At 41.3% G+C, this 26550-nt stretch overlaps 1 pseudogene; it reads left to right on the forward strand.

Annotated features, from left to right (window-relative positions):
* Positions 1-2059: 2059 nt before the first annotated feature.
* Positions 2060-4060, forward strand: LOC147614138 (ricin B-like lectin R40C1; annotated as a pseudogene).
* Positions 4061-26550: the final 22490 nt, after the last annotated feature.

Raw genomic sequence — 26550 nt, forward strand, 5'->3', positions numbered from 1 at the left:
GTAGAGGATAGGGGTGTTGCTATGGAAACTTGATGTGTCAACTTGATGGCTCAGAGACGAGCCTTGATAACAAGCTTGGCATCATGTCAATTGTATCACGGAGAACCAAGATAATTTTGAGGACACTCGACAGTGATCTATGCGCACAGGTTTGCTTGATTTAGATGATATGATGATTTTATAGGCCATCATTATGCCTACATGGTTAAGGAAATACAAGAGGTAGATGCCATGGATGAGGAGATGGTAGCATGGGATGTAACTGCAACATGGGAGCTACTTATTGCCATTGCCTAAGAATGAGAAGGCAATTAGATGTAAGGGGGTCTTCAAGGTGAATCATAACTCATATGGATAACTCAAATCGATTTGTGAGCACGTGGTATAAGGAAAGATTGGTCACCAAGGGTTATGCACAGACATATGGCATTAACTATGAGGAGACATTGTAGACGGTTGCAAGGATGGTAGCCATGAGAGCTATGATTTTGTATGGCTAATATGAAGGGTTAGTCTTTATATCAAATCGATGTAAGAAATGCCTTCTTGTAGGGTGATTTGCATGAAGACGTATACATGGTGTAGCCACCATGTTATAAGAGTAATGCACACCCAAATTTTGTGTGTAGTATACATAACGCCTTATATGGCTTGAAGCGGGCCCAAACCCAGAGCACGACTATCTTGTTACCTTAAGATTTCGGATATCCGCCCAATATAGGATATCAGTCTATCTGAACAAGATAGATAAAGGGATCATGTTGTAAGTCATTTATGTGGATGACAATGGTGATAATTATGCAGACATATATGATATCAGGATGGTCTTGATGCAAAAGTTTAAGATAATGGATTTGGGTGAGCTGCGATGTTTCCTAGGTATAGAGGTGGTGAGATTGCATGATGGTATTTTGCTATTACAGAGGTAGTATGGCTTGGACATGTTGTCCAAGTATGGTATGATAGGCTGTAAGCCTATTTGAGCAGAACTCTACACATATATAGGTGAGCTTTTAGAGGACTCTACGATGCATAGGCATATAGTATGAAGTTTGATCTACATGATCACAATAGGCACATGACTTGCATGATGTAGGCTCCCCAATGATGGCCCTCAATGAATACTTCACTATAGAGTAACTCCTGGAGAATACTAAAATGTGGGTGTGCTTCTCTACTAAAATGCCGATTTTAAATCCCAACACTAATCAATAAATCTTAGTCAATATATGGTGAATCATGGCGGTGTGGTAGTTTATTAGAGTCCTACAGATTCTTGCCCATTCTGGATTTGGAAAATTGTGTCTCTAACTTTCTAGAGCAAGAGGAAGGGGAACCCTTACCAAGGGCCATATTAAATATATTGGCAAGTAGAGGAGCTAGAGTATGACATGCATGAGGCAAAGACTCAGCTTATAAGTTCTCATGTTCTTTAGTCTCTCTAGTTCTACCAAACATGTATTTATCCACTTTATAAATATATAGAGAGGATATTTAAATATTTATCCAATCTTGTGAGATGTCCCCGTAGGGACAATATTTATCCGAAGTAGAGGAGCTAGAGTATGACATGCATGAGAAAAACACTGAAATTTTGTAAATATATGCAGGGGAGGTCATCCAAACACGTATACATACCAAAGGCGTGCGCGAGTAAGTAACTACTAGAGACGGCCTAACTTTGTGACGCATTATCTAATCTTTTGGAGATGGCAGCACCGACCAATTAATGTTCTTGGAAATGACAAAAGCAACGTGAAAGGAGCCCAAAAATATGACAAAAGCAACGTGAAAGGACCACCGGGACGACGAGGGCTGCCTGGATTTGTTGATGGACAATGGCGCCAAACAGAGGGCGCTTGCACAAGCAAACAAGGACGGCGCTTGCAGCAGCGGCCGACCAGTCCGTCCACTGTAGGACGCACTCACCTTTTCAGAGCCACATCCAATAATCCAAATCCTATCCCGCATTTTTGATCACATGGGCGCACTCCATATTCCCTCCCCGCTAGCATAAAAGGACCTCCCACGTTCCGAGCAATACACCCCTTGCAATTCGTAAGCTGCTTACTTTAATTCAATTAATTAGTGCTTTTGTTTCTCCGCGGTAGCTAGCAACATGCCTGCTCCAGTTTTCTTCACAATTGCCTCCACGCAGTACCCTGGTTACAATGTGTGCAGCGTGGGTCTCACATTGTGCTTGCTGCAGAGAATCTGGACAACCCTTTCCAGGTTTATAAATCTATGAGCTGCTCTGCTGCACATCTTGACTATAGCATGCGTCCGTGTGTGTGTTTGTGTGTGTGTGTGTGTGAGAGAGAGAGAGAGAGAGAGAGAGAGAGCTCTATAAATTGTACTTGTGCGCTAAGTTTCCAGTGTCGCACTGATGTTTTCTGCAGCTGTGGTACAAGGACGATTCATGGAGGTTTTTGAAAGACTCTGAAGGAAACCCAGCATTTGCGCTGATTGATAACGGATCCAAAGCGGCCCTTAAGAGCAATCTGACTGCACCGCTCAAGGTAACCAATGACAAAATTGTGCTCATTGCATTATGCATGGGACGTGCTCAGGCGGCACGTCCCACTCATCAGGACGTAGTTGGTTGCAAGAGCAAATATTACGACTATTTACGAGCTGGTAGCCCCCTCCCCCCCCCCCCCCCCCTTTTCCAGGTGTCGCTCCATACAGACTATGGCGCGTCGGACAGCGCGAATAACACCACACTTTGGACGTTACGCTCTGATAAGCTTGGCAGTGCCATCTCGTCCTTGGAACTGAACCTCTTGTTGGACTTGGGAGTGGGGAAGTCCCCGCCAGAAAACGGAGACGGGGTGGCCGTGATCTTGCAAAAGGCGCCAGCTAACGGCGGGACCAGTAGTACTCAGCGCTGGAAATTGAATGAGTATGGTAAGGCAAATGAAATGGAATTTTAAAATCCGTGCTGTATCAACCAAGTCTTATCATCCTGACGTGCGCCTTATATATTGCAGTACCATCCGTCTATACAATACAATCAGCATGGGTTTCCCAGATTTTGATCGTCAAGAATCCTCACGAAAATCTCACATTCCCGCCTACAAGCGGTACTATCAACGACGAGCTCACGGTTGTCGCAGTGAACTCTCAGAATCAGGATGGTGATCGAGAGGTACGTCATGACCATTAGCCCCTCTCTCTCTCTCTCTCTCTCTCTATATATATATATATATATATGAATGAATATGCGTGTCTAAGCCGTATGCCTCCTCTTTGTGTTGAAGTACACTTCTCACATGAATTCATGTGTTCGTGTTTGTAGGTATGGTATAAAGTTCCTGCTCGTGGCCGGCACGAAGATTCTAACTCTTCCTTTATAGTCATAAGCAGAAGCAATGGAAAAGCTCTGAAAGGCTCTACTAAACCAGGAGATAAGGTATCTCCATTTCATGCATGCATATAAACTACCTCTCATCTCACATAATCTTTTAGCCTCGCTTTGTGTATCATCTACTTTGTTACTAACATTTTATATAACCTTGGCTGTATGTTGCGATGACTAATAGGTCATCGCAACAGAGTTCGATCCTCTGGATGATAACTTTGTGTGGTCAGAGAATCGTAGCGTAGGCTCTCAAAGAAATTATGTTGCGATCAACCTTGCCAATGGAGATAACACACTTAGTTGGTACCTCCCCAGTGATACCGATTACCAAAATGCTGCATATTACCACCCTTTGACAGTACGCGTACCTGTAACTGCTTCAAACGTGCAGCAACAATGGCAATTCATTCCGTTTTCCTCTTCTTCTTGTGAGATCATATTCTTTCATTATATCTCTCCTTCGTTTGAATTGCAATATTTTATCAGAATGCATAAAAGTCACACACTCGGGCATGTTGTATTGATGTCTCTGAGAACTAACATACGACCGCTAATGATGCTTTTTTTTTGCAGAACAACAAATAGAAGACAACCGGACGAAAAGGGCCTCTTTAATAATGTAGCCGTTTTCACAACGGTGATTCATCATCCTTGTGTACCATCCACAATAATGATGCTTTATTACAGAAGAACAAAAAGAAGACAAACTGCCAAAAAGGGCCTCTTTAATAATACTAGTAATCTCGTTTTCACAATGGTGATTCATCATCCTTGTGTACCATCCATATGCTTGCTTGGTATGGAATAATGAAGCTATATTGTTTTTGTTATTGGAAATAGCTATTATGTCAAAAGCTTCTTGCTAAGAGAAGGACCTTTTTACATTTTTTCAAGAGCTTGCATCTATTAAAATGGCCTATAAAGAGGGCAAGAACAGAAAAAAATGTTGATATCCACCACCACACTAGATATCATGCCTCCCTTCCTTTCTAGATTGCAGGTTGCACTTGAAACCTTCTCTTCCCATGAGAAATAATCCCATTTGTAGTAGTATAATGTGCATCTACTGCTAATTTTGGCTACACTCTTCTTCTCTTACTCTTCCATCATAGACTCAAGTAGAAGAACCAATTTAAAATCTTAAAAACAGAGAGTTAAAAACTCCTTCTCAAATCATTAAAATGGTTCTTGTTATGTGACATGTAAAACTTCTGAAAATAGTCATTAGAATCTTCTCATAATACCCATGTTATCCATAAAATATGGATACAAAACATATTCTCCTAATCAATGCTCGATTTGTTGGTCTTTCTAATTCAATGCATCAATGCTTGATTTGTTGGTGTGAGACTCACGCTCCTGAGGTTCACGCTCATGAGGTTTATGCTTATGAGGCTCATGCCTGTGAGGTTCACACCTCAAGAGCCACACTGAGGAGACTGAGAGGTGAAGGCACAACCCCACTTAACAACACTCAACAAGTAGAAATATGAGGGGATCAACCTAACGAATCATTATGGATTTAGAAGCATGAGGAACACACCTTGAAGGGGGGGGAACACTGAGGAGGCCGGGTAATATTAGGCTCACACAAAACCGAAAGTCCAAGGAAAGAGAACATCGTAGTAGATAACATCAACTAGATAGTACTACAATAAGCACTAAGGTATCATATTTGGTAAGCAAGAAATATCATCAACTAGATAGTACTACAATAAGCACTAAGGTATCATATTTGGTAAGCAAGAAATATCATCAAACTCTTGCACATTTGTTAGTGGCTCGTGCCCTAACAAAGAAACAACAACAAAAGAGAAGGGAAAACATAGAAAGGAAAATTTAAAGAAGAAGAAGAGAAAGAGGTAGGTTTTCATTGAAGTTCCCCTTGCTCAGGGAGAGCCTAATACAATCACGTGATCTACCCAAGAAAGTCTATGTGTCCTGAATGTCCACCCCCCAACATGCATACAGTAGGTGCACACTAGCTAACCCTGGCATGCCCATCTTTATAATAAAGTGCATCGGTCATCGGCTCTGATGTCCGGCTCAGCGGTGGGCATGGCAGCTTACCGGCTGTAGCTGTCCGACTGACACTTGGCACATCCGGGTGGGTTGTATTCCCAATCGGATGACCCGAGCCCACAATCATAGGATCATGCCACTGTCGTGCACATAACATCATGAATCGAGTGCAAGTATAGTGAAACGATTTTATGGCAACATGCTAGGGCTAGGAACCCATCAGATACAAGGCCATCCACCCATGATCATACAAAATGAAAACATAAAACCATGTGGTCACAAGAATGTTCACACTCCATTGGCATGGAGTAGACACAACGTAGACATAACACTGGCCACCATCAAAAAGATATGTCGATGAAGCTCCACCATTTGATACATGCTCATGTACCCCAAATGGCACAACACCCCGAGCTCGAATGAATGAACATGGCACATTATCTCCTAAGAAATGTGTTAAATAGCACAAGAGTGTGTGCATAAGCAACAAATTAAGCACTCTATCCACATCTAGATGATGCTGTGTAGGCTCAACAAGAACACTCAATCCATGCTCCACTGGATCCAGCATACAAGCATAATCTGCATGATCCACATTGTCTTCCAGCAAGGTGTCAAACGAAGCTGCATCAACCTCTACAAGGCTATCACCATGGATAGGCACTTCGTCGTTGGTAATCAACATGTCAAACCAGTCTATGTCGTCATTTTGATCGAAATTGGATGTTTCACACTATCCGCACCATGAGGGAAACCTAATGCAAGGTTAGAGACATCCAAGGGCATCACCTGGCTCTTTCGTCTTCATTCTCCTTCCATGCTCTCTCAACCTTCACCATAACCATCCCATCATCATGGCTAGAACTACCATTTGGATCATCCGAATCTCCCTTGCTCAACATCCGAGCATAAATTGCATCCAAGGTGATTCGACTGCTTATCCATGGCGTCTCAAGCACTAAGAGACTTGAAAAATTTACGTTGGGTGCTAATTGCTAATCCAAACATGATGCTTGAAGATTTTGGTCACCACCATCAGAGCATGTTTAGGTGCGATGGCATGGGAAAGATTGGGATTTTCCGTGGCCTCTCGAGCACCAAGAGACTTGAAAAATATGCACTGGTCGGTAATTACTAATGCAAACAATCTCTGATGGTGGTGACTAAACTTTGCAAGCATGTGGGGGTGGGTCTTCCCAATGCTTACAAAGTTTGGTCACCATCGGAGCATGTTCGGGTATGATGGCATGGGGAAGAGCGGGATTTTCCATGGCCTTAAGAGACTTGAAAAATCTGCACTGGGGGGCACTAATTGGTAATCCAAACATGCTCCAATGCTGACCATTCTTAAGAGAGAGAAAGAGCATGAAACTCCTTAAAAGGCCCCAAAATAAGCTCATAATTTTCCTAATGAGCATCCTGAAATCATATATTTTTGCATCACTATCACCATTGATGATCAAGTCATCCACATACATGACTAACAACATGATCTCTCTATTTGTCTTTGTCACATAGAGTGAAATCATGCATTGGTGGATATCTAAAATCTTATGGTAACAAGATAGTCATCAATCTTATTTCACCATGCTCTACGTGGGCTTGCTTTAAGACATATAAGGATTTATGTAACTTTCACACAAAATTTGGGGGTTCAAGCTGGGTACACCAATTTTACAAATCACCATGCATCCATCTGGTATAAAGACCAACCTTTCACAATTGCCATGGCAAAATTATAGCTCTCGTAGATACCATTCTTGCAACCATGTTTAATATCTCCTCTCATGGATACCATCCTTGGAACCATGTTCAATATCTCCTCATAGTCAATGCCATATATCCATGTATAATCCTGTTCAATGTTGCCTTATACCTGCTCACAAATCCATTTGAGTTATCCATATGAGTGATGCTTCACCTTATAGAGCCACTTATTTATAGTTTCCTTCTTATCCTTAGGTAAAGGCAATAAGTAACTCCCATGTTATATTTGCATCCAATGCAACCATGTCCTCATACATGGCATCTTTCCATTTTGGATTTCCATGTACCTACTCAAAACAAGTGGGCTCTACCTCCTGTATTTCCTTAAGCATGTAGGCATAATGATAGGCTATAAATTCATCATATCTAAACTTATCAATAGGTTATTTAAATTAAGTATACGTGTGTACACATAGATCACTATCGAGTGTCCTCAAAACTATCCTGGTTCTCCGAGCTACACTAAGAGTACGACTGACATGATGTGAAGCTCCTTATGAAGGCTCTACTCTAAGCCATCAAGTTGCCATAGTAGCACCCCTATACTCTACCTCACCACTCAACAAGGCAACTATAGACTGCTTTTGTGCTCCAACTAAAAGCACTCCTAAAAGAAAACACAGATCTACTAGTAAATCTTCTATCTAAGATACTACCTACTTCATTAGCTCATAAATAACGAGGGATATTCTTTTCATACATGTAAGGAATTATAACTCTATGTAATAGCATGAACACAATAGGATCTTGCAGACAAGAGAGAGATACTACTTGCCGCTTTAGCCCAAAATTATGAGGCATATTCCATTTATACACATAATAAATGACAACTCTATGTAAGCATAAACACAATAGGATATTTGTAGATGAGAGAGAGAGAGAGAGAATGAGAGAGAGAGAGAGAGAGAGAGAGAGAGAATCTAGAGAAACAAAAACTCAGATTACTAAACATTGATAGAGTAGATGATGGCAACTAGGTTGCATGTGGCGTCTCATTATCATGCTCCATCATGTAAGTGATGAGCCTGGTGTGATCATGTAGATAAAACTTCCTACTAAATGCATGTGCATCATGGGGTCCTCCAAAAGCTCACCTATATATGTAGAGAGCTTAGTGTTCTTGTGCAGGGATTTCAATCACGTGATCACGTTAACCGCGAAGTGGTAATAACACTAGTTAATAACACTCTCACATACTTGTTAATATCATAGATATTCACACAACCGGGAGAAACTTGCTATCCCGGTTTTCCCGGCGGGCTACTAGCTTGGCCCGGCGGGCCACTATTTAGCCCGGCGGGCTGCTTATCTAGCCCGGCGGGCCTTTTTTTGCGCCAAAAATTTTGCCGTTTTGGAGAGACCTATATAAAGGGTTTCCCCTCACTTCCAAATGTACTTTACCAACGTACTTGGGTGGCTCACCTCAGGCTAAAAGACACAAGAGGTGAGTATAAATATTCTGGATTTTTGTTTGAAGCTTGTTAATAATATTTTGTATTTTATAAGATTTTGATTGTAAATGGTTTATCGTATTTGTTACGTGGACTAGCAATGTCTCCTCTTGGGTGGTCTACTCGAGTGCCAATTGGTCTGGGTAGGAGCTTCCCTAGAGGAGGGTATAGGTGGTGAGATGTTCGGGACATCATCTCTATCTAGGGATGGATTGCCTCAAATGCATCTCACCAAACGTTTGGTTTCTTTAGGTCGACTAGCAATACCTCCTCTTGGGTGGTCTACTCGAGTGCCATTTGGTCTGGGTAGAAGCTTCTCTAGAGGAGGATATAGGTGGTGAGATGTTCGGGACATCATCTCTATTTAGGGATGGATTGTCTCAAATGCATCTCACCAAACGTTTGATTTCTTTAGGTCGACTAGCAATTACCTCCTCTTGGGTGGTCTACTCGAGTGCCATTTGGTCTGGGTAGGAGCTTCTCTAGAGGAGGATATAGGTGGTGAGATGTTCGGGACATCATCTCTATTTAGGGATGGATTGCCTCAAATGCATCTCACCAAACGTTCGGTTGCATTGGCAAGAAGTGGGTTTTAGACTTTATAATTGCATATTTTGGTTTTACTCAGGTTGTTTTGGATCTCAAATCTTGCATGATTGTTGTTTAGGTGTTACAATGGTTGCTTCTAATTGCGGCACATCAACCCAACGAAGCAACAGACCATTAGAAACTAGTGGAGTTTCCTTGCAATGAGATATGACAGCACAAACTTTGAATGTTGCGTCTCAAAGTGGCAAGAGGAGGAGCGGAGGAAAATCACCGGGACCTGAATGGCAATTTGCTTCCAATCTTTCTAGATTTGTCGAATGGAAGTGTAATTTTTGTGGCTTGGTAAAATCTGGGGGTGCTCCCAGAATAAGGGAGCATTTGCTTGGCACTAACACAAAAAATCCCGGAGGTAAATGCAAGGGTGCAGGAGCTGATGATGCTGCAAAGCGCCTTAGAGCTTTGATAAGTAAACAAGTATCACAAAACAAGAGGCCCAATCTCTGTGCAAGAAATCACCAATCGCCGAATTTGGCAGCATCAAGTGGAGGGATCTCCAACCAAGGAGTGACTCCAACACATACTACTTGCCAAAATGACACCCAAGGTCCAGATGTCTCAATACCGATGGATGCATCTCCTGAGTTTCAGGTGGGTATGTTTCGTACCAGACAAACTAATCTAGTTGACAGCTTTCGTGCCACTGCTTTAGAGGATGCTCAACTTGCTTTAGCGAAAGCGATCTTCTTTACTGGTTCTTCATTGTCTATGGTCACGAAAGATTCATGGAAGATGGCTTGGAAGAAGATTGGAGAATATGGACCTGGGTTTTGTCCACCAACTTATCACCACATGCGAAATCAATTACTTGACAAGTGCTATGACAACACACGGGAAAGCGTTCAAAGACTCATAATTGACACCACAAATCAGTCTGGATGCACAATTGTCAGTGATGGTTGGTCGAATGCCCAAAGACGTCCATTGATAAATGTAATGTTGGTATGTCCTCGTGGGGAATGCTTTATCAAAGCTGTTGATAGCTCCGGGGAAGTTAAATCTGGTCAATTTATCGCCGATATCATTGGTGATGTTATCGACCAAGTTGGGTCTGAAAATGTACTTCAAGTGATTATGGATAATGCAGCTAATTGTCGAGCAGCAGGTCATATGTTGGAATCTCGATTTTCCAATATCTATACATTTGGTTGTAACACTCATAGCCTTAACTTGGTGTTACAAGATTGGTACAAAAATACTGATACAGAGTGGTTCAAGGAGATTATCGATAGTGCAAGTAAGATTGTCAAATTTGTGCTCAAACGGCAACGTGTTTTAGATATGTATCGTCAACGCATGGAAACAATGCTAAAGTTGCCTTGTGAAACCAGATTTTGCACTAATTTTTATATGCTTCAATCTCTCCTAAGAAATAGGAATGCAGTGATGGAAACCTTTGTGTGTGCTGGCTTCTCTGAGTGGGAGGTTGACCAGTCCGAAAAGGTTAAAGAAAAGGTGAGGTACATGCGATCTTTGATATCGGATCGTAGTTTATGGGAGGAAGCAGCAGATTGTTATCATGTTATGATGCCAGTTATGCTTGCTTTGCGCCAGTTGGATTCTAGATTGCCAAATATCGGGAAGGTTTGGATGGCGTGGTGGTCCATTCAAGAAAGCCTCGCAAACCCAGAGGAGCCCACTAAAACTGTTGTCAAGCATTGGAGTCCTCCATTCACCAGAGCAAGGAGAAATATCTTGGCCAAGTATGTAAGCGCTCGGTGGGTAGGAGCACATAGTCCATTGCATAGTGTTGCATATTGTCTTGACCCAGAATACTGGCATATGGACGTGAATGCCCTAGATGAGGAGGTAATCGATGATTTCTATGATGTTGTGGAGCGATTTTATGAAGGTCCAGATGAGCAAGCAACAGCGGTAATTGAGCTAACCAAGTATAAATTGAAAGAAGGTAGATTTGCCTTGGAGTTTGTGCAAAAGCTTGCTAAGGAACAGCCTGCTTGGAAATGGTGGATGTTGAATGGGGGAAGTGTTCCAACTTTGCGACGCTTAGCTGTGAGAGTGCTTGCGCAATGTGCTTCAAATTCTAGTTCTGAACGTAATTGGAGCAGTTACAAGTATGTGCATTCTATTAGCAGAAATCGTTTATTGAGTGATAGAGCTGAGAAGTTGGTGTATATGTATTGTAATGATAAATTGGTGAAGTCAATTGAGTCAGATGATTACAACGAAGAGATGCCTAAGTGGACATATGACATTACTCAGGATGAGTATGATGTAAAAGAGAATGGAGATGTAGAGCCTAATGTCCCACATACGAGCGATAACTTGTGCTTTATTGAAGAGATAGAAGAAAACTTGCAACCCGATTTTGGTGTTAGTAAAGCCACCCGCAGACGCTCGTCACGTTTGATGTAATCATGTTAGTTGACACACTCCAATGTAATCCGTCTTGCAACAACTGGATATCAAACATGTTGGTGAGCATTTTAGAGAGAATGGTTTTTAGTCTTGTCATGTTAAACTTAGAATACGAACTCATGTTAGTTTTGACACACTCCAATGTAATCCGTCTTGCAACAACTGGATATCAAACATGTTGGTGATCAATTTAGAGAGTATGGTTTTTAGTCATGTCAAATTAAACTTAGAATACGAAATCATGTTAGTTTTGACACACTCCAATGTAATCCGTCTTGCAACAACTGGATATCAAACATGTTGGTGATCAATTTAGAGAGTATGGTTTTTAGTCATGTCAAATTAAACTTAGAATACGAAATCATGTTAGTTTTGACACACTCCAATGTAATCCGTCTTGCAACAACTGGATATCAAACATGTTGGTGAACATTTTAGAGAGAATGGTTTTTAGTCATGTCATGTTAAACTTAGAATACGAAATCATGTTAGTTTTGAGACACTCCAAAGTAATCCGTCTTGCAACAACTGGATATCAAACATGTTAGTGTCAATTTAGAGAGTATGGTTTTTAGTCATGTCATGTTAAACTTAGAATACGAAATCATGTTAGTTTTGACACACTCCAATGTAATCCGTCTTGCAACAACTGGATATCAAACATGTTGGTGATCAATTTAGAGAGTATGGTTTTTAGTCATGTCAAATTAAACTTAGAATACGAAATCATGTTAGTTTTGACACACTCCAATGTAATCCGTCTTGCAACAACTGGATATCAAACATGTTGGTGAACATTTTAGAGAGAATGGTTTTTAGTCATGTCATGTTAAACTTAGAATACGAAATCATGTTAGTTTTGACACACTCCAATGTAATCCGTCTTGCAACAACTGGATATCAAACATGTTGGTGATCAATTTAGAGAGTATGGTTTTTAGTCATGTCATGTTAAACTTAGAATACGAAATCATGTTAGTTTTGAGACACTCCAAAGTAATCCGTCTTGCAACAACTGGATATCAAACATGTTAGTGTCAATTTAGAGAGTATGGTTTTTAGTCATGTCATGTTAAACTTAGAATACGAAATCATGTTAGTTTTGACACACTCCAAAGTAATCTGTGTGCATGTGTTTGTGTGTGTGCGAGAGAGAGAGAGAGAGAGAGAGAGAGAGAGAGAGAGAGAGATAGAGAGAGAGCATTGGAAATCTTTTGAACAAAGTTGCCGAATCTTGTTAAATTCCAGGGTTGCATTTAAGAGAGAGATAAGTTTAAATGCGGCTCTAACTCGTCCATGTGTCGTGCATTGGTCAACCGATCATAGTCGGCACCCAATTTGAAACATATATACAAATTTTTGTGAAATTCTTTGCCGCACAAAGCACACGTAGTACTGTTGACCATGTGTTGCAAAAGACAGGTCAAGTGGTACATGTGCCCACATGGGGCAGTGTAGTGGCCAGACCATGAGTGAAAGAAACTATAACAAATAGGGCATGGTCCGCCACTTTCGTGCCCATGTAGAGGTGGTTGCTCCAAACTATTCGGGTGTTCAAATGCCGTCATAGGAGAGTTTGCATGGCCTTGCTCCTCCATTTGCGTTATGCGTCTCTTCAAGAGCTTGTTCTCTCTTAGTATATCTCTAGCGCTAGAACTTTCAGGTGCTTGCCCGCGCTCTGGTGCTGCTTCCGTCTGTTGAGGGCCTTGGGTGCCTCTAATTTGGTTGATTTGAGTTTGAAGCTCATCAACCGTGTGATGAACTTCCATTGAGGCTCCAAGAATGGCCAGTTGCAACTCATCTCGAGGCATAGTGATTGACTCACTCCGAATGTCTTCCACATGTAGATGAGGAGGTCGAGAGCTAAAGTCTACAACTGAATTCTGCACAAATTGTGCATATAGCATTTTAGCAAACCAGAGGGGACAGTCACCGTGATGCATGGGTTGGGCCATGACATCCACAAAAATGCGCTCCGCATGCTCGATAATTAAAGGAACACTACATTGTGTCAGCTTCAAGCGCCCTTTTTTTATGGCATCATTGGAGACGTCAGGCCAGATGCTCTTGACCATCTCTTTGGACACATTCTTGTTTACTTGGGCATACTGTAATCCATGGGCCGGTGCCCATTTGGAGGTGCGTCCGGCAATACGTGCCGCATCATTCACAGTGCCACTGCTCGAGATTTGCTTTAAGCGTTCAAATGCCTTCTTTGCGGCTTCATTATTATCAGCCATCTGAGAAAAAGTATGTACACTTTAAGTTTATAGAATCAAAGTTAATTTAGGAATAGCTTTAAAGTTATTTTCAGATGTTAGGTATAAGTTTATAAAATCAATGTTTATTTACTGCAAACTTGTTATTTTCAAATACTCATAGAGAGAGAGAGAGAGAGAGAGAGAGAGAGAGAGAGAGAGAGAGAGAGAGAGAGAATTGGGAACAAAATAATATTTAACAATCGGGAGCAAAATAATGTCAGTCGATTAAAGGCAGGTCATGGAATAGATAGCCAACCAAAACATATCATTTACAAGAGGCTTTATAATAAGTGTGGTGTCATCTCAGATAGTGGACGTAAGCATGCAGCAGGTGACACTTCCAAATTCTTCAATTGCTCCTCAAAATCTGCCATGGTCTTCCTATCTTCCTTTGATGGCGTCATATAGGCAGCCGTCCATTCCTTAATCAAATTTGTGTGGATGGCAGTTTTACCCACCCACGGCACTTTGGTCATTTCTGCAAACTCAGCACAAAATAATGTAAACTTTTCAATCACCCAAGCCAAGCAGAAGACATCTGATGCCTTGCTCCATGGACAAGGGGACCTTACATCTGCGAGCTCAGGGGCTCTCCAGGGGCGTTGATCATGCTCTGCTTTGTTGGCGATATTTGTGGGTTTGAACTCAATCCCATCCCTCAATGCAAGACCCCAGTCAATGATGCCTACCCGTGGCACCCCTTCTTTGGTGAAATCTATCATTATATTCCAGGGGTGGCAATCATTGTGGATGATCCCTTCAGCATGTGCAAAGGCCATGGTATTCACAAGGGCACAGATAAGCTCGGGAGCATGAAAAATCAAAGACTTGTATCGCTCCATTTCATGAGGAGCCACTTGTTTTTTCTTGTATCTGTTGCCTTTGCCTGCAGCAAGCATGGAACTGAGGGTCCCCTTAGGAGGCGGAACACACTCCATTATATCTCCAAGACTTCCCCCATTAAAGAGGGGGAAGAGCAGTATCCATGGCTCCTTCCTTGTGTGCCCAATGGCGCGCACTATGCCCCTGTGGGTTAGGTCGATTGAAGCCTCCTGAGCAAAAGACTTCAATTGAGCCCTTCGGCTACCAAGGAATTGCTTTGCACAATAAGAAATGCCTTCTGGAAACCAGGAGACACCTTGAATATGGCATTTATGTACAACGCCGTACGATCCAGAGCCCATCTTCTTTTCTGTGATGATGGCCTCTGCAGGCAACCCAATTGTCATGCTGCAGTTAGTATTATGCATTGTGCGCTGCAAGTGGGTGCCTTTAGAGACCTCACGTGCACCAGATGATAAATCTTCTTGTTCATCAGCAGGCCAGTCCAGCTCTTTGCGAGCTCTCTTGCTCAGGATAGCTTGGGTGTCTATGGCCTTTGCACGCTTGGACCTCTCTTTCTCTACCTTCCATTTTGTGTGGAAGTGCTCCAGCTTGGATTCATTTGTTTTCGCTGGTCTGTCGTCACCTAGGTCAACAGCGCATCTAGGCATGTTGCCCACAATGCTAGTAACAAAATGCTTGATGGCTGCTCCATCAGCACCCTCATGGATATTTTTCACTGCGCGGACAACCTCACCTAATATTTGCTCAAATCGATTCCTATCAGACACAATACCCTCGATGTGATTAGGTGACAAGCAACTAATGAGGGTAACAAGTTTGATACGAATTGATTTCTTGATTTCAGGAGTAAGTGCAAGCGTCGCCATCAATCTGCACAATATAATTGACAAATAGTTGCAACATTTATAACCACAAAAAATGCTATTTGTAAGCTAACTAAGAGATTTCTACATCCAACACACTTATGACTCATGTCATGCAAACTAAATAATCACAGTCATCGTCAAAAACAAACACAAAACACAAGTTTACGACTTAACTTGACGTCAGCAGACCTAGTCAGTATACCGACCATCTGCAGATATCGCATTAAGATGAAAACTATGGCACAAGTTAAATGCTTTGACACATCGTCAGCAGACCTAGTCAGTATACCGACCATCTGCAGATGACTATCAAACCAAATAACAAAAACAAACTTCACCACATAGCTTGGTGTCAGCAGACCTAGTCAGTAAACCGACCATCTGCAGATACCGTACTAAGTAGCAAAGCATCACACATGTCAAATGCTACGAGTGCACATCAGCAGACCTAGCCAGTAAACCGGCCATCTGCAGCGGGCTCTCAAAGCATTTAACAAAAACAAAGCCGCATTGTAACTTGGTAACTGCAAACCTAGTCAGTAAACCGACCATTTGCAGATACCGTGCCACAACGAAAACTTCTACATAAGTTAAATATTAAGAGTGCACATCAGCAGACCTAGCCAATCGCTTGGCCATCTGCAGCGGGCCTCTTAACATTTAACGACACATGCACATGCATCACAAACAACGTTAAACTTAAGCGTATTCAAAAAATGAAATGACACCAACACTTTCAACTTAAAAATTACCTCAAATTGATCACACTAGCACCACTGACACCAAGTACAAGGAAGATTCTGTGAACAGTGACCCCTTGGACCACCCTTTTATACCACAATATAGCCCGCCGGGCCGGGAGTCGGGCCCGGCGGGCTTCTGCGCGCCCGGCGGGCCCGGCGGTCCAGACTTGTAGCCCGGCGGGCCAATTGTGGGTTACCAGGTCATCCCACCCTCTAGGATTTGAGAACTGTGAATTTTGTGAACATTGAGATTTGTGAACAATAGCTGTGATCACAAGAAAAAAGGCTGTGATCACGTGAATATGAAATCCCTGTTCTTGTGCATCGTGGGGTTCTCCAAAATCTCACCTATATCTGCAGAGAGATTAGTGTTCTACCTTAATGGCACATAAATAGCCTTAGAGACTTTTATACCATACTACCATACTTGGACAACATGTTCAAGCCATAGTTCCTCTATAATAGTAAAATACCATCAAGTGATCTCGCCACCTCTATACTTAGGAAATATCATAGCTCACCCAAATCCTTCATCTTAAACTTTGGCATCAAGAGCATCCTGATATCATATATGTTTGCATCACTATCATCATTCATCATCAAGTCATCCAAATAAATGATTAATGGCATGATCCCTCTATCTATATTTTTCATATGGAGTGAAATCGTTCATTGGCAAATATTTAAAATATTATGGTAGCAAGATAGTCGTCTATCTAATTTGACCATGCTCTAGGTGGATCTGCTTTAAGCCATATAAAGCTTTATGTAGTTTGCACAAACAATTTGGGTATTCATTACTCTTATAACTTGGTTGCTACACCATGCATACCTCTTATTGAAAATCACCATGCAAGAAGGCATTCTTTACATCCATCTAATATAACGACCAACCCTTCACAATAGCCATGGAAAAATGATGGTTCTCATGGTTACCATCCTTGCAACCATGTGCAATGTCTCCTCATGTTCAATGCCATATGTTTGTGCATAATCCTTGGCAACCAATATTGCCTTATATCTTCTCACAAATCCATTTGAGATATCCATCTGAGTTATCGACCCACTTACATCTAAATGCATTGTTATCTTTAGGCAAGGGTTGTAACACCCATGTTGCATTTTCATCCAATGTTGTCATCTCCTCATCCATGGCATCTTTCCATTTTGGATTTCCAAGTGCCTGCTCTAGATACCTCTTGTATATTCCTTAATCATCTAGACATAACTATGGGCGAATAATTCATCATATCTAAACCTATCAATAGGTTATGTAAACCAAGGAGACCTGTGTACACATAGATTGCCAAGAAGTGTCCTCAAGACTATCATGGTTCTTTTTGCTACATTAGGAGCACAAAAAGATAGGATTCCAAGCTTCGTATATCAAGACTCTACTGTAAACCATTAAGTTGATGCATCAAGCTACCATAGCAACACCCCTATACTCTACCTCTCTAGTCAACAAGGCAAAGAGAGAGAGAGAGAGAGAGAGAGAGAGAGAGATTACAAGTCACAACAGAATCTTTGAGGAGGACGAGATTGAGAGAGAGAGAGAGAGAGAGAGAGAGAGAGAGAGAGAGAGTATGGAGAATCAAAAACTCTGATTACTAAAAACTGATACAGTAGATGGCAACTAGGTTCAAGATGCCACCTGCAACTAGGTTGTAGGTCGCATCTCATTATCATGCTCTATTTTACAAGAGATGAGCCTAGTGTGATCATGTAGATCAAAGTTCCCACTATGTGTCTATTCATGGTTGGGTCCTCAAGAAGCTTACCTATATCTGCAGAGAGCTTAGTGTTATGCTCCAATGGCACATAAATAGGCTTACAACCTCTCATACCATACTTGGACAACATGTCCACTCTCTCTCTCTCTCTCTACAAATATCATGTTCTATTTACACTTACATAGAGTTTTCATCTCTTACGTGTCAAAAGAATATGCCTCAATATTTTTGGGCTAAACAACAGGTAGCATCTCTCTCTTGTCTACAAGATCCTACTGTGTTTATGTTGGTACATAGAGTTATAATTTCTTACATGTCTGATAAGAATATACCTTATTATTTTTGGGCTAAAGTAGTAAGCAGTATCTTAGATGGAAGATTTACTGTAGATTTGTGTTTTCCTTTAGTAGTGCTACTTTTAGTTGTATCATAGTAGTCTATAGTTGCCTTTCTGAGTAGAGAGGTAGAGTACAGGGGTGTTTCCCGATAGCAACTTGATGCATAAACTTGATGGCTTAGAGAAGATGATGAGCTTGGTGTGATCATGTAGATAAAAAATCCCACTATATGCCTGTGCATCATGGGGTCCGCCAAAATCTGACCTATATCTACAAAGAGCTTAGTGTTCTTGTGCATCGTGGGGTACTCCAAAAGCTCACCTATATCTAGAGAGAGATTAGTGTTCTACTCCAATGGCACATGAATAGCCTTATTACAGACTGTGATGCCATACTTGGACATGTCCAAGCCCCATACTTCCTCTGTAATAGCAAAATACCATCATGTGATCTCGCCACCTCTATACCTAGGAAATATCACAACATGTCCAAGCCCCATACTTGGACATGTCCATTACCATACCATACTTGGACAACATGTCCAAGCCCCATACTTCCTCGGTAATAGCAAAATACAATCATGTGATATCTCCACCTCTATACCTAGGAAATATCACAACTCCTCCAAATACTTCATATTAAACTTTGGCATCAAGAGCATCGTGATATCATATATGTCTACATCACTTTCACCATTGATGATCAAGTCATCCAAATAAATGACTAACAACATGATCCCTCTATCTGTCTTTTTCACATAAAGTGAAATCGTGCATTGGAAGATATCCGAAATCTTATGCTAGCAAGATAGCCATCGATCTTATTCGACCATGCTCTGGGTGGCCCTACTTCAAGCCATATAAGGCTTTAAGTAACCCGTGCACACAAATCTACTAGAAAATCTTCTATCTAAGATACTACCTACTATTATAGGCCAAAAACAATGATGCATATTCTTTTCATACATGTATGAAATTATATGTTTATGTAACAACATAACACACTAGGATCCTGTAGACAAGAGGAAGATACTACATGTTGCTTTAGCCCAAAAATAATGAGGCATATTCTTTTTAGACATGTAAGAAATAACAAATCTATGTAAGTGTAAACACAACAAGATATTTGTAAGATGATATATATATATATATATATATATATATATATATATATATATAGAGAGAGAGAGAGAGAGAGAGAGAGAGAGAGGGAAAGTATCGAGCATCAAAACTCTGATCACTAAAAACTAGCACAATAGATGGAAACTAGGTTGCAATTGGCATCTCATTATCATGCTCCATCTTGCAAGTGATGAGCGTAGTGTGATCGTGTGGATCAAAGTTCCCAATTGCCTATGCATCAAGGGGTCCTCCAAAAGCTCAACTATATCTTCAGCCCGAGGGATTCACAAGCCATATCTTATGGTATCACGTGAGTGTAAGGGAGAGGGTTTTTTGAAGGGGGGGCTTAAGCTTATAAGTTAGGGGCTTAAGCTTATAAGTTAGGGGCTTAAGCTTATAAGTTAGGGGTATTTATGGTGGGGCAAGGAGCAAGGGAGTAGGGGAGTAGGGGATTATGGGAGAATGAAAGTAGGGGTTTTTCTTCTTCTTATAGTTTTTACAATATAGTGGTGTAGTGTGAAAACTTGATTAGTTTACTACTCTTTTAACCTAAACACACATGGAACAATTTTTGGACAGTACATGTAGCTCAACCACTTTCTCTTTGCCTTTATGTGATGTACTAATCACATTTGCAGGACTGGTATTATGATGCAGCCTGCCACTCCATGGTCTATCAACTGAACCACTAGATGAGGACTCTCCTGGTCCAGTCAAAGACTGCGATTGTTTGCTGACTTGTATTCTGTGTGCAACCACATTTCCACTCACATCATCCCTAACAACTTCTTTTTGAGTAGCATACCAGCTGATCATCCCATAAAAAACAACATCCCTGCTTACCCTTAACTCACGTGTAGCAGGGTTATAACACCTGTATCCCTTTTGCTCAAGGGAATACCCAATAAACACACATTTTTTAGCTTTTGGATCCAGCTTAGTTCTCAGCTCATCTGGCACATGCACATATGCAATGCATCCACCAAAGACTTTTAGATGAGAACAAATCAGGTTTTCTACCAGTAAACCTCTCCTCTAGAGTTACATCATATATGGCTGCAATTGGAGTCCTGTTCATAATGTAAACTGCTGTAGAAACAGCCTCAGCCCAATAGCTATGCGGCATATTCTTCTCTCCCATCAATGCTCGTGCAATCTCAGTAATGTGCTTGTTTTTCCACTCAGCAACTCCATTTTGCTACGGAGTGTATCTGCATGTAAACTATCTCCGAATACCATTCTTCTTCAAAAATTCAGAGAACTCATTGGAGAAGTACTCTCCCCCTCCATCTGACCTTAGGCACTTTACATATTTCCCTGTTTGCTTTTCAACCATAACTCTGAAATTCTAAAAATGAGTGAACACCTCACCCTTCTCCTTCATGAATATACCCACACTTTCCTTATGTGGTCATCAATAAATGTCACATAATACCTACAGCCTCCCAAAGACATGGTCTTCGTAGGACCCCATACATCTGAATGCACAACATCTAGTGCATATCTGCTCACATTTCTATCATGTGGAAATACATGCTTTGTTTGCTTTCCAAATTGGCATGCTTCACATATTTTCTACATACCTTCAACTTTAAACTTTGGTAGCCCTGTCACAATTCCTTTTGTCTGCATAGAATCCATTCTCTACACATTCACATGTCTAATTCTTTTATGCCAAATGTCTGTGTCTGCAACAATTCCTGAACCATTTGTAAGCATCGCAGCACTCACTTCAAGCATGTTTACATTCAATGTAAACATTCTATCCACTCTGTTGCCTTTTGCAAAACCAGTCTGCACTTGTCTTTAAAGTCTTCAACATAACAACCATCAGGGTTAAACCGCACCTACAAACCCTGCTCATGTGAGATGGGATTTCTATTCGGAGGTACTTGGTGCCCGAGGGGTATGCTAGCCCGCCCCGAATATATTGCATCTATATGGGGAGGAAGTGCTAGGAGAGGGAAACCCCGGGGCACTCAGCAGGCATGGATCCATGGTAGGCACCCCGAAGGTACTTCACTTTGCATCTTGCATAGACAATGGCACATCTCCAACATGGGCAATTGGATGAGCAGTGTCATCCCCTGTTTCCACAAAACCTGGTCTTTCAAGGTTTTTCATCTCCTTGAACCAATCCCCATGACTTGTCATGTGGTTCCAAGCACCTGAATCAACGTACAATACATCATCTTTATGTGCTGCTTCAACATTTTCAGACATGGCATTAATGACATGCTGCATAACAAACAACCTTTCATTATCCTCATTGTTTCTGCCCGCCGAGGAGGCATAGTTGTTTTGCTGCAATTTCCCATTTTGCATGTCAGCCTGCTTCTTTTATAACAATCTGCCTGCACATGTCCAGGCTTACCACAATAAAAGCATCCATGTGTATCATTATACTACCTTTGCCAATTTCCACGACCTCTATGACTCCCCCTGCCTCTGAATTGGCCTCCTTCACCTGTGTGTTGTTGTTGTTGTGAATTCTGGGACTGTTGTTGCTGCTGCTGCTGGCCATAATACTAACTTTGCCAATTTCCATGACCTCTTTGACTCCCCCTGCCTCTGAATTGGCCTCCTTTACCTGCGTGTTGTTGTTGTTGTGAATTCTGGGACTGTTGTTGTTGCTGCTTTGCTGACCATAATTCTATTACCTATTTGGCCACCTCCTTGGCCGCTTCCACGGCCTCCTCTACCTTGTCCTCTTCCTGAACTTGTGTAGAAGGCTTGTTGCTCTGAATTGTTTTTGTTTTGTGAAGGCTGTTGGTCTTCACCCAAGCTCTTCTCTTCTATAATCAACATAGACACCGAATCTATGAAATTGGGAATGTTTTCCCGAGTCTGAATAGACGTCTTGAATGCCTTGTATTGTGGCCCGAGACCACGTAGACAGACTTCCACCTTATCATCATCATCTACTGAAACACCAATAGATGCAAGGGATTCCACAATACCCTTGATCTTCAATGCATAGTCATTCACAGACATACTCTTTTTCTCCACAGTATGAAGTTCATTCTTCAATTGTATCTTTCGTGCCTTGGTATTTGTTTCATAGAGTTTTACCAAGGTGTCCCATGCCTCCTTGGGGGACTTGGCATCCTGTATGTGTCCAATTATGGTGTCTTGTATACTGATAGAGAGCTAATATATAACTTTTTTGGCTCCTTGGTTCCAATCCTTGAACTCTTTCACATCTGCAGCAGTCGGATTGATCTCCGGTATCTCCAGTGCCTCTTCATGCTCACCTTCTATTATGTAGTCCCAATAACCCTTTCCCATCAGGAAATTTGTCAACCTGAACCTCCAAGCATGGAAGTTGTTCTTATCAAGCTTCTCAGCAATAATCTGGTTTATGCCATCATTTGACATCTTGCCAGACACAAATTTACCAGAAAACAACACTCTGGTTTGTCCTACACAAACTACTATATTTTCTAGAGCGGTACTGTACTACAGTGAAATGTCACAACCAGTGACCTCAATGTGCATACATACACCCACCAATGGTAACTTTTTGACCTCCTTGTAGCACACACAATATCTGCACAACCAATCTGTCTTCCTGCAGTTCTTAAAACAGAGTTCTGTAGAGAATTGATGACTTACCCGTATTGCTCGAAATCTCCTGCTTTCCGAAAAACGAAGATTCTAACACGCCCGAAACACGTTTTCGGTCCGAAAAATTTTGTTTGTCCGATAGGACAATAAAGTTGCCCTATAGCTTTACTCCCGCGAAGAAAGCTCCTCAATCAGAGATCGTTTATCGGTGCCTCTCGTAGAGCTCCCAATAAGGGTGTAGAGCTCCCAATAAGGGTGTAGTCGCCAACACAAGTAGGGAAGAGTAGTTGAAGCTCTTACCCTCGTACCGCTTCCTGTGCTTCTCTTGCTTGTTGCAGCTCAGCCCTTAGCATGAACCAGGCTCTGATACCATGAAAAGATGTAGGGGAGAAGAGAGCTTGAGCTCTTGCAAGCACACACACACTCACAACCTACATGTCGAAGTACAACAAGATCAAGGCTTAGACGAAGGTATAGAGATTGAATAATTAGACACAGGAGATGTCTCAAAAAAAATAATGCATCTTCTATTCCTACAGGATTCAAATATGGAGGGATTTTCCTTGAAATAGATCTTTTCGGGGCCAATGATCTTTTTGAAGATGAGAGAGTTGATAATAATAAACTATGATTTTTTAAACATGCAAATATTCTCACATCCTATGATTTTATGGTAATGTATATGTGTATGTGGAAAGGGGTGTGTGAAGACCATGATCTACATGTGTGTGTACATGGTGAACAGAGAGTGTGCTACTACATATGTTTTTACAAGAATCACCTGGACGGGATAAACTTTCTTTTTTTTGTTGGTTTCATTTAATTTTACAAGTATTTGTATATACCAAAGGTGAGAAAAGGGTGATGGTGTTGGTAGAAGTGCTCCTTCACATGAGCAATGTGTGCTTACAATAGAGGAGCTTACACACACAAAGTGGCAAGCATGGACCAATGTTGATGATAGATTTTGGGTTTACAGATAGGGAGGTCTGATAGTAGCACGACGTAGAGAGAGGCAGAGGGATGTAGCTGCTTATGGGACTCGTGAGATCCCGAGTACACCAGCACCAACTTATGATCTTGACTTTGACGTAGACCTCCCCACAGATATTCGACCACCCCCATAGCTAGCACACCCTTCTCGACGTGCACATCGACCACACTAGATGACAATATTGATTGGGTGCCCATTGATAGTGACTAATCTCAAACTTGATGGGTTAGCTCGCTTACATTGTACTTAGATTTATTGGCTACTAACCTCATATACTAGCTAGGGTATCTCATTTTTATTATGACCTGATCTATTGAGTTAGTAGCTAAACCCAGAGTAGCTGGGTTAGATTAGATTATGATTTACTTAGTTGACTTATATCATTATGAGTTTTTTCATTATTGAGGATCATTAGATTTTAGTTGATATTCATGGTTAATGGGTTTTATTAACACTTTGGCTATTATATTGTTTGTTGAAAATCCCCATGCCATCCTACCCAATTATCACCGAGAGTGGATATTTCAAGTCTCTTACTCCTTGAGAGGCCATGGAAAACCTTTCTCTTCCCCATGCCATCGTACCCAAACAGACCAAACTTTGGAAGAATGTGGGCAAGAGACACCCCCGTATGCTCGCAAAGTTTGTTCACCCCATCGGAGCATGTCTCTCCTAGTACAGATTTTCCAAGTTTCTTAGTGCTCGAGAGGCCATGGAAAATCTCGCTTTTCCCAATGCTATCCTACCTAAACTTGCTTCGATGGTGACCAAACTTTGCAAGCATGTAGGCAAGACCCATCCCCACATGCTTGAAAAGTTTCATCCGCATTGAAGCATATTTGGCTTAGCAATTAGCACCTAGTACACAGTTTTCAAGTCTCTTAGTGCATGACAAGCCATGGAAAATCCCGCTCCTCCCAAAACAATCCTAGTTCTTTGTGATATACCAAGGGCACAACTGACATGATGCCAAGCTCGTTATCATGGAGAACTATCCTAGTTCTCCTTGATACAGCACGAGCACAACTCTCATGATGCCAAGTTCGTTATCAAGGCTCTTCTCTGAGCCATCAAGTTTATGCATCAAGTTGCTATCGGGAAACACCCCTGTACTCTACCTCTCTACTCAGAAAGGCAACTATAGACTACTTCTATGATACAACTAAAAGTAGCACTACTAAAGGAAAACACAAGTCTACAGTAAATCTTCCATCTAAGATACTGCTTACTACTTTAGCCCAAAAATAATAAGGTATATTCTTATCAGACATGTAAGAAATTATAACTCTATGTACCAACATAAACACTTTAGGATCTTGTAGACAAGAGAGAGATACTACCTGCTGTTTAGCCCAAAAATATTGAGGCATATTCTTTTTAGACACATAAGAAATGAAAACTCTATGTAAGTGTAAATAGAACATGATATTTGTAGAGAGAGAGAGAGAGAGAGAGAGAGTGGACATGTTGTCCAAGTATGGTATGAGAGGTTGTAAGCCTATTTATGTGCCATTGGAGCATAACACTAAGCTCTCTGCAGACATAGGTAAGCTTCTTGAGGACCCCACCATGCACAGACACATAGTGGGAACTTTGATCTACATGATCACACTAGGCTCATCTCTTGTAAAATGGAGCATGATAATGAGATGCAACCTACAACCTAGTTGCAGGTGGCATCTCCAACCTAGTTGCCATCTATTGTATCAGTTTTTAGTAATCAGAGTTTTTGATTCTCCATATACTCTCTCTCTCTCTCTCTCTCTCTCTCTCTCAATCTTGTCCTCAAAGATTCTGTTGTGTATTAAGTAGACTTGTAATCTCTCTCTCTCTCTTGGCTACAAATAATATGTTATGTTTATGTTTACATATAGTTGTAATTTCTTACATGTCTAAAAACAATGTCTCATTATTTGTGGGCAAATGAAGAAGGTAGTATCTCTCTCTGGTCTACGAGATCCTGATGTGTTACATAGAGTTATAATTGCTTACATGTCTGAAAGTAATATGCCTCATTAGTTTTTGGCTAAAACAGTAGGTAGTATCTTAGATAGAAGATTTACTAGTAGATTTTTGTTTTCTTTTAGGAGTACTGCTTTTAGTTGGAGTACAAGAAGCAGCCTATAGTTACCTTGTTGACTAGAGAGGTAGAGTATAGGGGTGTTGCTATGGTAGCTTGATGCATCAACTTAATGGCTTAGAGTAGAGTCTTGATATATGGAGCTTGGAATCCTGTTTTTTTGTACTCCTAGTGTAGCACAAAGAACCATGATAGTCTTCTTGAGAGGACACTTCTCGGCAATCTATGTGTACACAGGTCTACTTGGTTTACATAACCTATTGATAGGTTTAGATATGATGAATTTTTAGCCCATAATTATGTCTAGATAGTTAAGGCATATACAAGAGGTATCTAGAGCAGGCACTTGGAAATCCAAAATGGAAAGATGCCATGGATGAGGAGATGATAACATTGGATGAAAATGCAACATGGG

The sequence above is a fragment of the Cibotium barometz genome, chromosome 42, assembly GCF_041138505.1.
Source record: "Cibotium barometz isolate CiBa-2024 chromosome 42, ASM4113850v1, whole genome shotgun sequence".
Lineage (NCBI taxonomy): Eukaryota > Viridiplantae > Streptophyta > Polypodiopsida > Cyatheales > Cibotiaceae > Cibotium > Cibotium barometz.